General features: G+C 40.6%; 2 pseudogenes; both read left to right on the top strand.

Moving 5' to 3' along the window:
• Nucleotides 1-617: 617 nt before the first annotated feature.
• Nucleotides 618-7,199, top strand: LOC147417699 (uncharacterized; annotated as a pseudogene).
• A 971-nt stretch (nt 7,200-8,170) lies between these two features.
• LOC147417698 (uncharacterized) lies at nt 8,171-9,018 on the top strand (annotated as a pseudogene).
• Nucleotides 9,019-12,077: the final 3,059 nt, after the last annotated feature.

Below are 12,077 nucleotides of genomic sequence, written 5' to 3'. Positions count from 1 at the left end.
GAGCGAAGACATACGGTTTATTCATCATCAAAAATAGGGCAAGAGCGTGTTCACAAAGAGGCCGCGAACGAGCGTCATACTTAGGCCGCGAACGAGGGTCATACTTAGGACACTCAATTAGTGTAGAAACCACAGCTTGAGATAATAAAAGTGAAAAAACTTGCGCATAAAAATAATTAACGGTAAATTCACTATATTTAGAAGGTTTTACACTAAATTTCTTCAAACTCTTTAGATTTTCTCACCTTCAAGTTTTGAATTTAGAGGTAATTTCCAAACTCAAGCATTGGTACAAACCGTTAGCAGCTAGTCATACGTGGTTGGGTCCTTGCTAGAGGGACAGGTACCTTGTGCTCACTTGGTGCTCATTTTTTTAGGGCTCTTACCCTTGAACACTCAAGTCCTAGGGTGAGTCACCCGAGGAGGAGGTTCCTAGCTTGTTGCTATGAGATCTCTCTGCTTTTTCCAATACATGTGGTGCATCAATTAGGTAGCAATGGTGATGCCTACGTGTGACTCTTTCTTGCCGATGGTATGCGGCCCTTTCCCGACCATGTTTCATAGCTAATATTCAGAAGTAACATGTGTATCCTCCATCAAGACATCCTGCCCTACGCATGTCGTGGGGCACTCAATGCTTGAGGATAGAGGCTCATGGCGCTTCTGGCTCGTGGAGTCACTATGGCAATCTAATCAGGTTTCTCACTAGCGCCAAGGTTTTTGGGTTTCTTAACAAATAGGCTATCCTCTTCCCACTCACCCATACGAGAATTAGAGTGATCATTTTCATGAGACTACCTTGAGAACATAGAATACCTTGCTCTTTGACGGACCATCTCTCATTTGGACCTATTTAACCTTGGCCCCGTGTTGAGATAGATCCATAAGCAATAGAGATAGCATTTGGACAAGTGTCCTTCTTTCCCCTTTTGAGAGAGAGAAATTAGTTAATTAAGTAAATGCATCTGAATTCTCATTGGACCTCCCTAAAGGCCATCCAATAGGCTTTAGGCACAACATGAGGGCAACATGGGTAGGTGCTAAAAGCACATATCTATATTCACTTACTCTTGTTTCATTCATTTTCCCACATTAATCTGTTCATGAATATGAGAAAATCATTTGGGATAGGTAAATATTAGATTTTATTTCATCATTTGCATTTGCGGTGAGTTGAAATCAAACCAATGAGGTAGAAAAGAGAGCTCTAAACTTTTCCTTGGCAAGATGTTCATTAGCCAGAACTATAAGATTTCACATTGCTTGTCTCCATGATCTAGTTGCAAAAGCCATGGCTCTAGTGCCTCTAGTGTATGTCTCTCATTCATAAGCTACCTTACCGAGCTGTAAAATGATCGAGCTCAACAAAGATGTTCGGTTGTGACTTATTCTGGGAATCTTTCTCAATTGGAAACAAGGTTCTTGTTAGAGAGCTTAGCCCAAATATTTTCTCTGGATGTAAAGCACCTTTAGAGTATCCTTTGCATTTGTTTAAAGGTTTCCCTTCTTCATTCAAAACCACATAGTGTGCCAAAACCACACGGTAGACACTAAAAAAATACGAAATAATGGCACATGAATTGTCTACAATGTGCGAAAATATACAATCAAATGACACTAGTGTGCTTCCAGTTAAAGTTTTTTTTTTGGTTCACACATGTAATCACAACCATTCTCCTTTCCTTTGCCATAATTAATGGTAGAATGCACCATCCCCTTAATTAGACATATGGAATGCATTGCTAAACAAGGATTCATACAATGATGATTGTAAAGCCTTACTAGGAGCATGAACCTATATTGAGTAACATGTGTAACTATAGCCAACCTTACCTGTATTACCCATAAATGTACCATCAAAAGATCAAAAACTTTTGGTTGACTACTATACAAGACTTGAAAATGTATGACATTGCAAAATTGACTCAAAGGTGGATACCTTATAGGGTTGTCAAATTGGATACATAGGAGCGAGAGATATAAAATGTTTATTTGCATTTGCAAAAGGCTTCCTTTTTTCATTTTCATATGTAGGATTCCTTGAGGTTCCTGCTTAATATTAAAATCTTTCCATTTAAGAAATTAACATCTAATCGCTTTTGCTTGCTGCTTATAACCCTTAGCCACACAACCATTCTTCGATTCCATGTAAAGAGAGAGAATGATAGAGCTTGAGCTCTTGCAAGCAAGCATGCACTATCATAATAATCAATATCTAATTCTCCTAAATGATTTCCTCATGTTAAACTGATCATTTAATATGGGGAAGTGCCAGGGGAGGAAAAGCTAGAATATTGGTTAAGGTAGCAGATCGGCCACAGTAGGGATCCAAAGGAGGGAAAATAGGGATCCAAAGGGGGGGCCATCTGCAAAAGATCCATGTGCAACAATGGGATAAAAAGACCCTAAGGTTCAGCCCATTAAGACTTCCAAAATGCTAAGGTTCCAAAATTCAAAGGTTGTGTCCAAAGGTCAACCATGGGGGAATTGGATGCTTTGTGTGTGTCCCAAAAGTCTTTACAAATCCCTACATAGGAGGGGGCGAGCCTTTCTTGTAGGGGATGAGAGAGAAAGTCACACACACACAAGCTCCCTTTACACAAAGGGAATGAGGGACACATGTCAGCTCCCTAGCCCAGATGTCCGCAAGGTGTACCCAATTCCTATTGGATGGACTTGGAGGTGGACCAATGAGAATTAGGCTAGAGTAAATCTAGTTTAATTAATTTAAAAACACTTAATAAAAGAACCAATGATAATTAAACTCTCTAGAAGACTATTGGACAGTCTCGCAAGGGGACCAATGATCATTTAGCAGCCCAATGGCTTGCTAGGTTCCTATTGGCCAGGAGGCAAAGGGTTCCAATGAGCGTTTAGTTTCATTTACTAATTACCTAAATCTCTCACAAAAGGGGAAAGGGGGACACATGTTAGAAGGCTATCACTTATATTGCTTAATTACCATTGGCTAGCCCTGGGGAGGTCCAATGAGGCTGTAGCATGAGCAAATAGCAAGAGGGGTCGACCAAGAGAGAGAGGGGCTGAATTTTCAAAGTCATTGTTGACTCACACACACACACACACACAAATTGTGTGTGGAAGTAGGAAGACACTCTCTCTCTTCTCAAGATTTAATGGAAATCTTATCACCTACTCCAAGCTTGTGAGAAGGGAGGCCTACACCAACAACCCTTGGCTTTGTGATGCAAATCCAACCAAAAGCCAAGCTTCAATACATGCTCATCTCCTCTACCATGCTAATTACTAAGCTCAGCTATGCTAATATGAGTGATTATGTGAGGAGATGTACATCTTTCTCGTAAGAATATTCCTTCTTCCTCTCAATCTACTCTCATACCCCGCTAGCTCTCACCATCTTCGAAGGTGAGTGAGGTCTTGGGTCTGAGATCGTGAAGGAATTGATGTTGTGTTTGATAAGTGTTTTGCTAGGTGCATGAAGTTTCCATCTTCATTTCACTAGCTAGTCTTGAAGGAACACAAAGAATTGTATTGTACAATGTCTCTCTTGATGGGAGAAACCATAATACAAAGCCTTTTGGAGGGGGGACCGGCTCCATGAAAACCCGGTCCTCAACTATTGTCAATAGCTTAATTTCTCTCTCTTTTGAAAGTATTATTCATGCTATCTAACTAGGTGTTATGCTTTTTGTTGCTCTCTCTCCACCCAAGCACTCTTGTTATTCTCATTAGGAAACTATTCTAATGAAATGCTCACTATGTTCATGCTATTTTCCACTACACACAAGTTACTAGGCCATTAAATGTTACAAGCACACAATTAAGAGAGCACACAATGGAGATGGGGGTTCAAAATATAACATAATAAGATGACTACATACAATAGAATTCGAAAACACAAAACCAATAGCAATTGAGCTAACAAGACAAGGACTATCACTCTTCATGAGAGACTAGCCCAACCATATAGGGGCGAGAGCTTCCCACTACTTTCTTGGGCATCTGCAAGGCATGGTACATTACAAAAACACATGGTATCAATCATGGGCATGGCATGTTTCTCAATAAACTAGTTGTGACTTACTTGGTTAATTTTGATTGTATTTTAGTGTTTTATGAAAGGTATGTGCATATGGGGTATTTTTCAATCCAGGTATTAATATGTTCAAAGAAGACTATATCTTTTGCCAAAAAATACCAATGGAGAACTTAAAAGAGTAAGAGAAAGCCTGCATGATTGATTAACATGCAAGACCAAGATGCACTATTAACATGTCCCTTTAGTTCAAATGATTAAGTGCAATCGAGTCCAACAAAATGCAAACCAAAAAATTTGAATCCAATTAGATCACTTGAATTCAATTTAAAGAGAATTTGAACCATAGCATTGTTCATGAGGCCTCAATTGTCTGCATTTTAAAGCAATTAAGTCAAATGCTAGACCCAAATGCTTCCAATCAATAGCATTTCAAATAAAGTTATCCTAAACCCAAATTAAGCACATTACAACTAGGTCTAGAGGCATCAAATGAGTGGGATTGAGATAAATTTAATTAAATTTCATGTTGATTGAATGTCAAACACGTCCGACATAGAGAACTTTAATCGTAAATGAGTTAAATTAGTGCATTAAAGTGTAACAAGTTCAAGTAACAATTGAGAAAACATGGGTGCATAACCTTGTTGTTTTGATCAGATGTATGTATGATTTCACTCATTTGTGACTGTCATTGAAAATGAGTGGACCAAAAGAGTGAAATCGAGTTTCATTCTATTGAAATGAGTTTGACCAAGAAAAATTGAGTTTAGAGGAGTCAATTTACTAAGTGGCATTAGATCTATTTCAATTGGTTTTCGTACAATAAACCCTAAGTAGCCATAATTGTGTGTAGTAAAGCCTGATAGGTTAGTCTAAAAGGATCTATATATTCTAATATGATGCAACTCAATGCATTTGGATACAACTAGAATTAATTAAGGTCTATGAAGCTATATATGGTGCATTGGGGGTGATAGGTATATAAATGATGTAGATGTTTTAATTTAATATACTTCCACTAATTTTACATTAAGCATTTCTATTAAAATTTCTCACTTATCTGGATGAACTTTACTTACATTAAATGTACTCAAGTAAATGGTAACACTTATATCTATTTCTAGATAAACAAACTTACTCTCGACAACTATGGTTTGAGCGCTTTGACTCATTAGAAACTCTTACCAAATGGTTACCATTTACTCAAGTAAATGGTGATATCTATTTCTAGATAAACAAACATTCTCTCAACAACCATGTTTGAGAGCTTTGACTCATTCAAAATTCTTACCCGATTGTTCTACTTTGTACCACAAAAGAAGATCAACTAAGCTTGTTGAAAACTTTGAAGAAATCTAGGTTTTAAATACACCTCCACGTTAATACTTTGACCTTGTATTCCAACATAATATGGAAGATGTAAGTATTTTGATTTAATAAAGTTATAACTTGATGCTTGTCGTCCAAGCTTATGGACATATTTTGAGAAGTTAATGAGACTTTTGAATAATCAACACAACGTGGACTGTACTTCTAGGGTATCCAATTTACATTTGAATCGGATGTTTTATTCCTATAGATTGTGATCTAGTTTGTGTTTAGGATTGTATCATTGATATTATTTGGAGGAATATAACAGAAATTGTTCAAAACAATTACAATAATCTCCATCATCTTGTAATATCTTTTCCTCTCTAAGGACAGTGTGTGCAGTGGTGGTACTTGCAAATCAATGATAGAGTGTGTGAGATATAAAATGTTTTGATCCCTTCCCTTTTATAGATTTGTCTATAACTTTAAGACTTTATTTTGTTTTTTAATTTATATTGAAAAATAATATATCAATTAAGAAACTTAGTTCATGATCGAGCGAGTGACCATGATATTTGTCAATAATTAGTTGTTTAACTATGCTTAATGAATTTTTACTAAAATGAAATTAGGGGTAGACAAACTTACTACAATAAGAGTCAATTACTTGATCCATAGTAAGTGAAAAAGTACCAAATGAATCACCCTTTGCTATATAGGAGTTTCTAAACTACCAGATGAGGATGCCAAAGAGCTAGCTACTATGCAGGAGTTCATGACTTACTAGATGAACTTACTAGATAAAGACGTCCAAGAACAGGCTTCTATATAGGAGTTTATGATTTACTAGATGAACTTACTAGATCAGAACGTCTAAGAGCAAGTTACTATATAGAAGTTTGTGATTTTCTAAATGAATTAGAAAATTTCTAGCTTACTTGCTAGATTAAATGTGAAAACTCCTACTTGTAACTAGGAATTATTGAGCGTGTACTCTAACTTGCTATCTAGAAAAACGTCCAAAGCTCCTTGTGCAATGGAAAGAGACAAAACAGTGCTAAGGTGGGAAAATCATCCTGTAGTACAATATCAAATCAACAGCATAACTACATAACAGTGGTGGATGTGGCTGGTGGGCGTAGGGTGGTGGAGGTGGAGGTGCTGGCCTCTCCGGCAGAATATAATAATGGGGCCTCCTCGGCGCCTTCGGCGGACTGCATGAAGGTGGGCGAGCTTTTGCTCGAGTTTTCGTCCGGCCATTTCGTCGCCCATTATCCCAGCTCCTCCTTTCCCTTCTACACGGCTGCATGTAATCTAGCTACACCTCGCCTGCACGAGTGCGCCTCCGGGCTGGGCGCCGACACGGATGCCATGGCTGGCGCTGCCCACGTGTATGTGCTCTTCCCCATGCCCTGCCTCCACATGCACCTCACTCCCCAGGAGCACCTCACCATTTCTCTTCTTCTGCATAATCATGCCGCTATCTCTAACTCTCCTTAACAGCTTAATTATGCGTCATGAAGACATTAATGATTTAGTCAAGTCTCCACTGGCACTGCGTCTACTAAGGTGCTCTCGCGCCAAGCGGGTGCGCATGTCCTGGGGTCGCTTTGGTGCAGCGAGGGTAGATTCCCATGAAGATATTCAACAGGAGTTAATTATCATGACATCCAGCTTGATATCCACGACAGTGAAGGCGATGGCGAAGGCAGATGAAGGTTGTACACACATTAATAGTGAAGATCACGAAGACGAAGAGATCACATTAGAGCTGCAAAGCCCGCAGGTATACACACAGCTTATGCCGAAGCTGACGGTGATGATAAAAGCAAAGCCTTGGGCTCCAAAGCTTGAAACCATCAGCCAATGAGGACAACATCGAAAATAAGCTTGCAAAGTTACATTATATATAAGGCACCTCGGCAATGTTGGAATAAAATAAAATATCACAGCTGTCATGTCTCGAGAAACCAAGAGACACCAATACCTTTTCATATCCACGCATGCACCCCTATAACTGTAACCACAATCATGGAATGAAACAAGCCCGACTACCCACCTATCTCTGTGTATATCTCTCTCTCTCTCTCGTTGTATCTAAATCTCTCTCCTTCTTTGTGTAACACACACACACAGTAATGGAATCTCTCTTTCTCTAATGCATTACCACGCTGTCTCTCATAGTGGACGCCCTCCTTGGACATCCTGTCAATATGGTATCAATCGTCGGGACGGCCTAGATACCCTGGGCATGCGCACCAATATGCAAGTGTCTCCACCTTTTCCCATTGCCATCGGCCTGCCTGTACAACCCACTGCAGTCCTTGAGGCTGATGTCGAACTCAAGAACGTCCCTACCTTGCTGCCTGTCGTAATGCACACGACCCAATTTGCGCCTGCTACTACCAATGGCCATGCTCCTGCAGAGCCTGATCTTTTATCGTGCTGGCTAACCATACTTGAACCAAGGGCACCTTGTTGCAGATGCCACCAAGCCAGATGTTGCCAAGAATGTCGTTAATGCTGCTGCAACCCAATCTGCTGCCACTCCTGTGAATTCTTCACCTGCTCCTTGCGATACTACTGAATAGGCAAAACGAGAATTTGTTGACGACAATACTACCACAACACTTGCTGCGGCCAATTTCACATATGCCGCCTGTGCAGCCTCCAACTATAAAGCCATTGTGAAAATCACAAGGGGCACCAACCCTGCAACAACCGGCATCGACGTCAACCCTGGTGAAGACACAATTGCCGTCCCTGCACTGGATATCGTGCAGATGACGAAGCCCCAATTTTCTGATGGTCATGATGCTGCAGCTATTCATTTTGTATACCATGGAACCCATGATGATGACGATGAAAATTCCATCATCAACACATTCCTTGCTTCACTACAGCCCTGTGCAGATGGACCTGCTATTGCCCAACTTCATGCAGACGCGCGTGCAGCCGCAATCAATAGTTAATACATGCTGTGAAGTCGAGCTCTTGTCAGACAATGCACCTGCAGCTGATGCAGAATATGGAAAGGAAGATGAAGTCCCTACCCCTACTGTGGATGTAAATGCTGATGTACCTGTCCAAGAAGCAGATAAAAACGCTGCTGCAATACCTGTCTCACATCCAGTCAATGGTGATGAAGTACCCACCCGGAATGACGCAGCCAAGAATGACATCCTTGCTACGGAAATTACTCTTGCAGCACCCAGTCCTGCCATGCTCGCCACCTTGCCTTGTGAATACTGTGGCCACCATGCAGATGAAGAAGACGAGGTTATCATCAACTTCCTGGCTTCTCTTGAAGAGGAACACTTAAACTTTGACCTGCAGACGACCACCTCTGAACACCTCAAAGACAGAACTTTGTTTGGGGATCAGCCTATGATAAATGAACCTGCTCTGACAGAGATGAAGAGATAGCAGTTGCTTCCTCCTACATGTACCAAACACAAGTTGATGATGCAAAACATGCAGATGATGGTGAAACTGATCCAACCTTGATGGAAATCATTAAAAGGGTGCCTCACCCTTACAACATGGATGTTGCTCATGCATTTCATGTTGTCCCCAAGTGAAAATATTGTTGCAATGGCTATCACAATCATTGCTCAACATCATGTTGCCCTGTTAAGATTCAATCCCGCAAGCATGAAGATCCATTCAATGATGGTGTATGCGGCTAGCACAACTGATCATTTTTGTTGGCTCATGTCGTGTACGAAAGGGGGGAATAAATGTAGATCTTCATCCACAACACTCGTAACTTTCTCACGAGTGCTTGATGCATCTGAAGCCATGATGGAAGATGAAATCTCACCATCAAATTTTCACCTTCAACAACTTCTTGATTGATCTCGGATAACACCAAATCCGAGATACAAATCCAAAATTTGTTTTCTCCTTCTTGCACTGATTGCATAGCAATCACAAAAACAAAACGCACTTTCCAGCTTATCTAGGCACTTCTCATGCACAATAAAATATTCTCTCGGCATTCAGCTGAGGGGGGATGTTGGAATAAAATAAAATATCACAGTTGTCATGTCTCGAGAAACCAAGAGACACCAATACCTTTTCATATCCACGCACACACCCCTATAGCTGTAACCACAATCATGGAATGAAACAAGCCCGACTACCCGCCTATCTCTGCGTATATCTCTCTCTCTCTCTCTCTTTGTATCTGAATCTCTCTCCTTCTCTATGTAACACACACACACATTAATGTAATCTCTCTTTCTCTAATGCCTTACCACGCTGCCTCTGATAGTGGATGCCCTCCTGGGCCATCCTGTCAATAGGCAAGCAGCTTATCACCTCTCCTTTCACACTCAATGAGCCAATTGAGTTCAACAATTGAATCAATGCGGAGGCAGGGCAACAAATGGAGGTTCTCAAATTAACCATTGCAAAAGCAATTCCTTGAGTTCAATTTTCCATATAGTCGCTCATGGGGGATGCCAAAGCATGATTACACCTAGCATTGATCCTTGCATACCATTGTATCGCATTAAAATCTAGAAGGGGGCGATTCACGCCTCATGACCCCCGCAACTCTTTGCCAAGAAAAATAGTTGAACGATGGGGCTCAATGTTCGCAAAAGACCAAGATTTAGTGAGACTACAAATTCCTGGTTAGATTTTGATTTTGCCTTGAAGAAAGCCAATAAAATTTCATGAGTTTCGGTGTAAATATCGGAGGATGCTACAAATTTTGACCTAAAAACACAGAGAGTTTTAAGCTAGTGTGGCCTTATTTTCCTCAACTAGGAAAAATGTTTTTGGCAAGCCTTGTGTGGGAAAATGTTTCATTCCCTAGGCAATCCAACGATAACGATCATCTGGAAATCGTGAGGCGTTGATCCCACGTCCCACAAGAATGTGTCAGTTAGTGACATGGCTTCTCTGCACCACCGGTGTCATCCATCAGGGGCTGCTCTCCTCTCTTCCCTTTGCATACTTGTGATAGCCCTTGTGGATTGCCAATGAGTGTTTCCCCTTTTTGGGTATACAATACATAGTATTGGTCATTATTGTGGTGATTATAACTTTATGGCTTGATTAGGCCTAGCCATTGGATGCATGTGCATCCTCTCTCTTACTCTTTACAAGGGCTCTCATGCTCTCGAAAACACATAGAGGCTATGGACTATGTAAAAAATCATTGATCGTCCACACACTCGGAATGACTTGAAATCTCGCATGAAGGAGTCAATTTTACTTTGACAGTTTCATTTCAAGGCTCATTGACCTTGGAGTAATTTTTTGGATTCCATGTGACACTCATCTGCTCAGTATACTAAAAGATTTTGGCAAATTTTTGTGGAACATATGAATGCTTGAAGAAGTTTGACAACATGCTTTAACAAAAATACAAAGATGAAGTTCAAGAAGGTATCCAAACTAAAATGACTATGCTTAAATCTTCGGCATTATATGAGGCTATTTGTTTCACTCATAATGCTGAAAAAAAGACTCAATCTTTTACACATATTTTGTCAACATCTTGATGATCTGTCCGTTGGCACTCTCCACTAGACCATTACATTGGAGGTGATAGGGTGAACAAAACTCGTGTTGAATGTTCTACTTCAAATTCTCAACCAATGCACGCATTAAGTTTCTTCTAAACCCGTGATCTCTATAAAAAGTGAGCATTCATGGAAATCCAAAATGGCAGCAAATGCTATCAAAAGTAAACTCAGCCATAACATGTGCATTTACCTCCTTAACTTCCCTAGCCTTGACCCACCTAGTAAGGTAGTAAATGGCTACCACAATGTATTTCTTACTTCTAGTTGGCTTAGGGATTGGACTGATAACATGAAAACCCACTTCTCAAAGGAACTCTTAGCTATGATTGCCCCGTGTGACTCGGCTACCAGTCACCCTCCAGCCATGGTCTCGCACACGTTGGTGCAGCCAAAGTGGGTATGAGCTAGAAAGTGATATATGCTAGGCAAAGGCTACAGCCAGGTGTAATGCAGAAGGCTAGAGCACGTATGGAGTCCCTGGGCAGCCAAAGGGTAGTGGGAATGTATGTTTAAAGTGTCTTTCTAGGCCAAAAATCTCAAGGACAGTCTCGATGGGATAGCATATGAAGGTTCTCGAAGTGCCAAGCTAGTGCTGTAAAATGTAGTGTTAGATGTGCTCTAGAAGCCGGTCCAGGAGGCCCGGTGCTCAAGATATTGCATTGCAAAGTTAGAAGGTTTAGCAGAACCTTGACAGGTAGGGGAATTGGTGACAGATGGCCTAGGCAGATGTCAACGGATAGATGTGTAGTGCTCAAATTATGAAGCATGCCTGTTTTTTAGGATTTCCAATCAGAGCTCTAGATAGAAAGTTATGATCAGTTGAAGTTTTATAGGGGGCCAATTATGGGCCAAGTCGAAGATGTTGGAAATCGTGCCATCTGGATTTTTTTGGGCCTCGATCAAATTTGAGAATGTGGTACATGATCTATAAAGTCCATAGAAGTAAGGTACAACTACAAGAAGTCAACATGAATTTGTAGACGGTGCGACATCAGATGATGTTTGTGTTCTTTTGCGGCCTCAGTTTGAGAACTCATAGGAGTCTAAACGTAACAAGGTTGAAGGGGGTGGGAGTCAGCATGATGAAGTTCGGGCCGAACTCAGTGGCTTGAGAATCCAATCTCAGAGCAAGGTATAGCAAACCTTCAAAGGAGGAAGAAATTTGAACCTTCAAAGTGGTTTTTTTGGATGCAATTTCAAAGGCCTTA

Source organism: Adiantum capillus-veneris, chromosome 30, assembly GCF_014529385.1.
Source record: "Adiantum capillus-veneris isolate H3 chromosome 30, ASM1452938v2, whole genome shotgun sequence".
Taxonomy (NCBI): Eukaryota; Viridiplantae; Streptophyta; class Polypodiopsida; order Polypodiales; family Pteridaceae; genus Adiantum; species Adiantum capillus-veneris.
The sequence above is the reverse complement of the archived record's forward strand: the minus strand, read 5'-3'. Positions and strand labels throughout refer to the sequence as shown.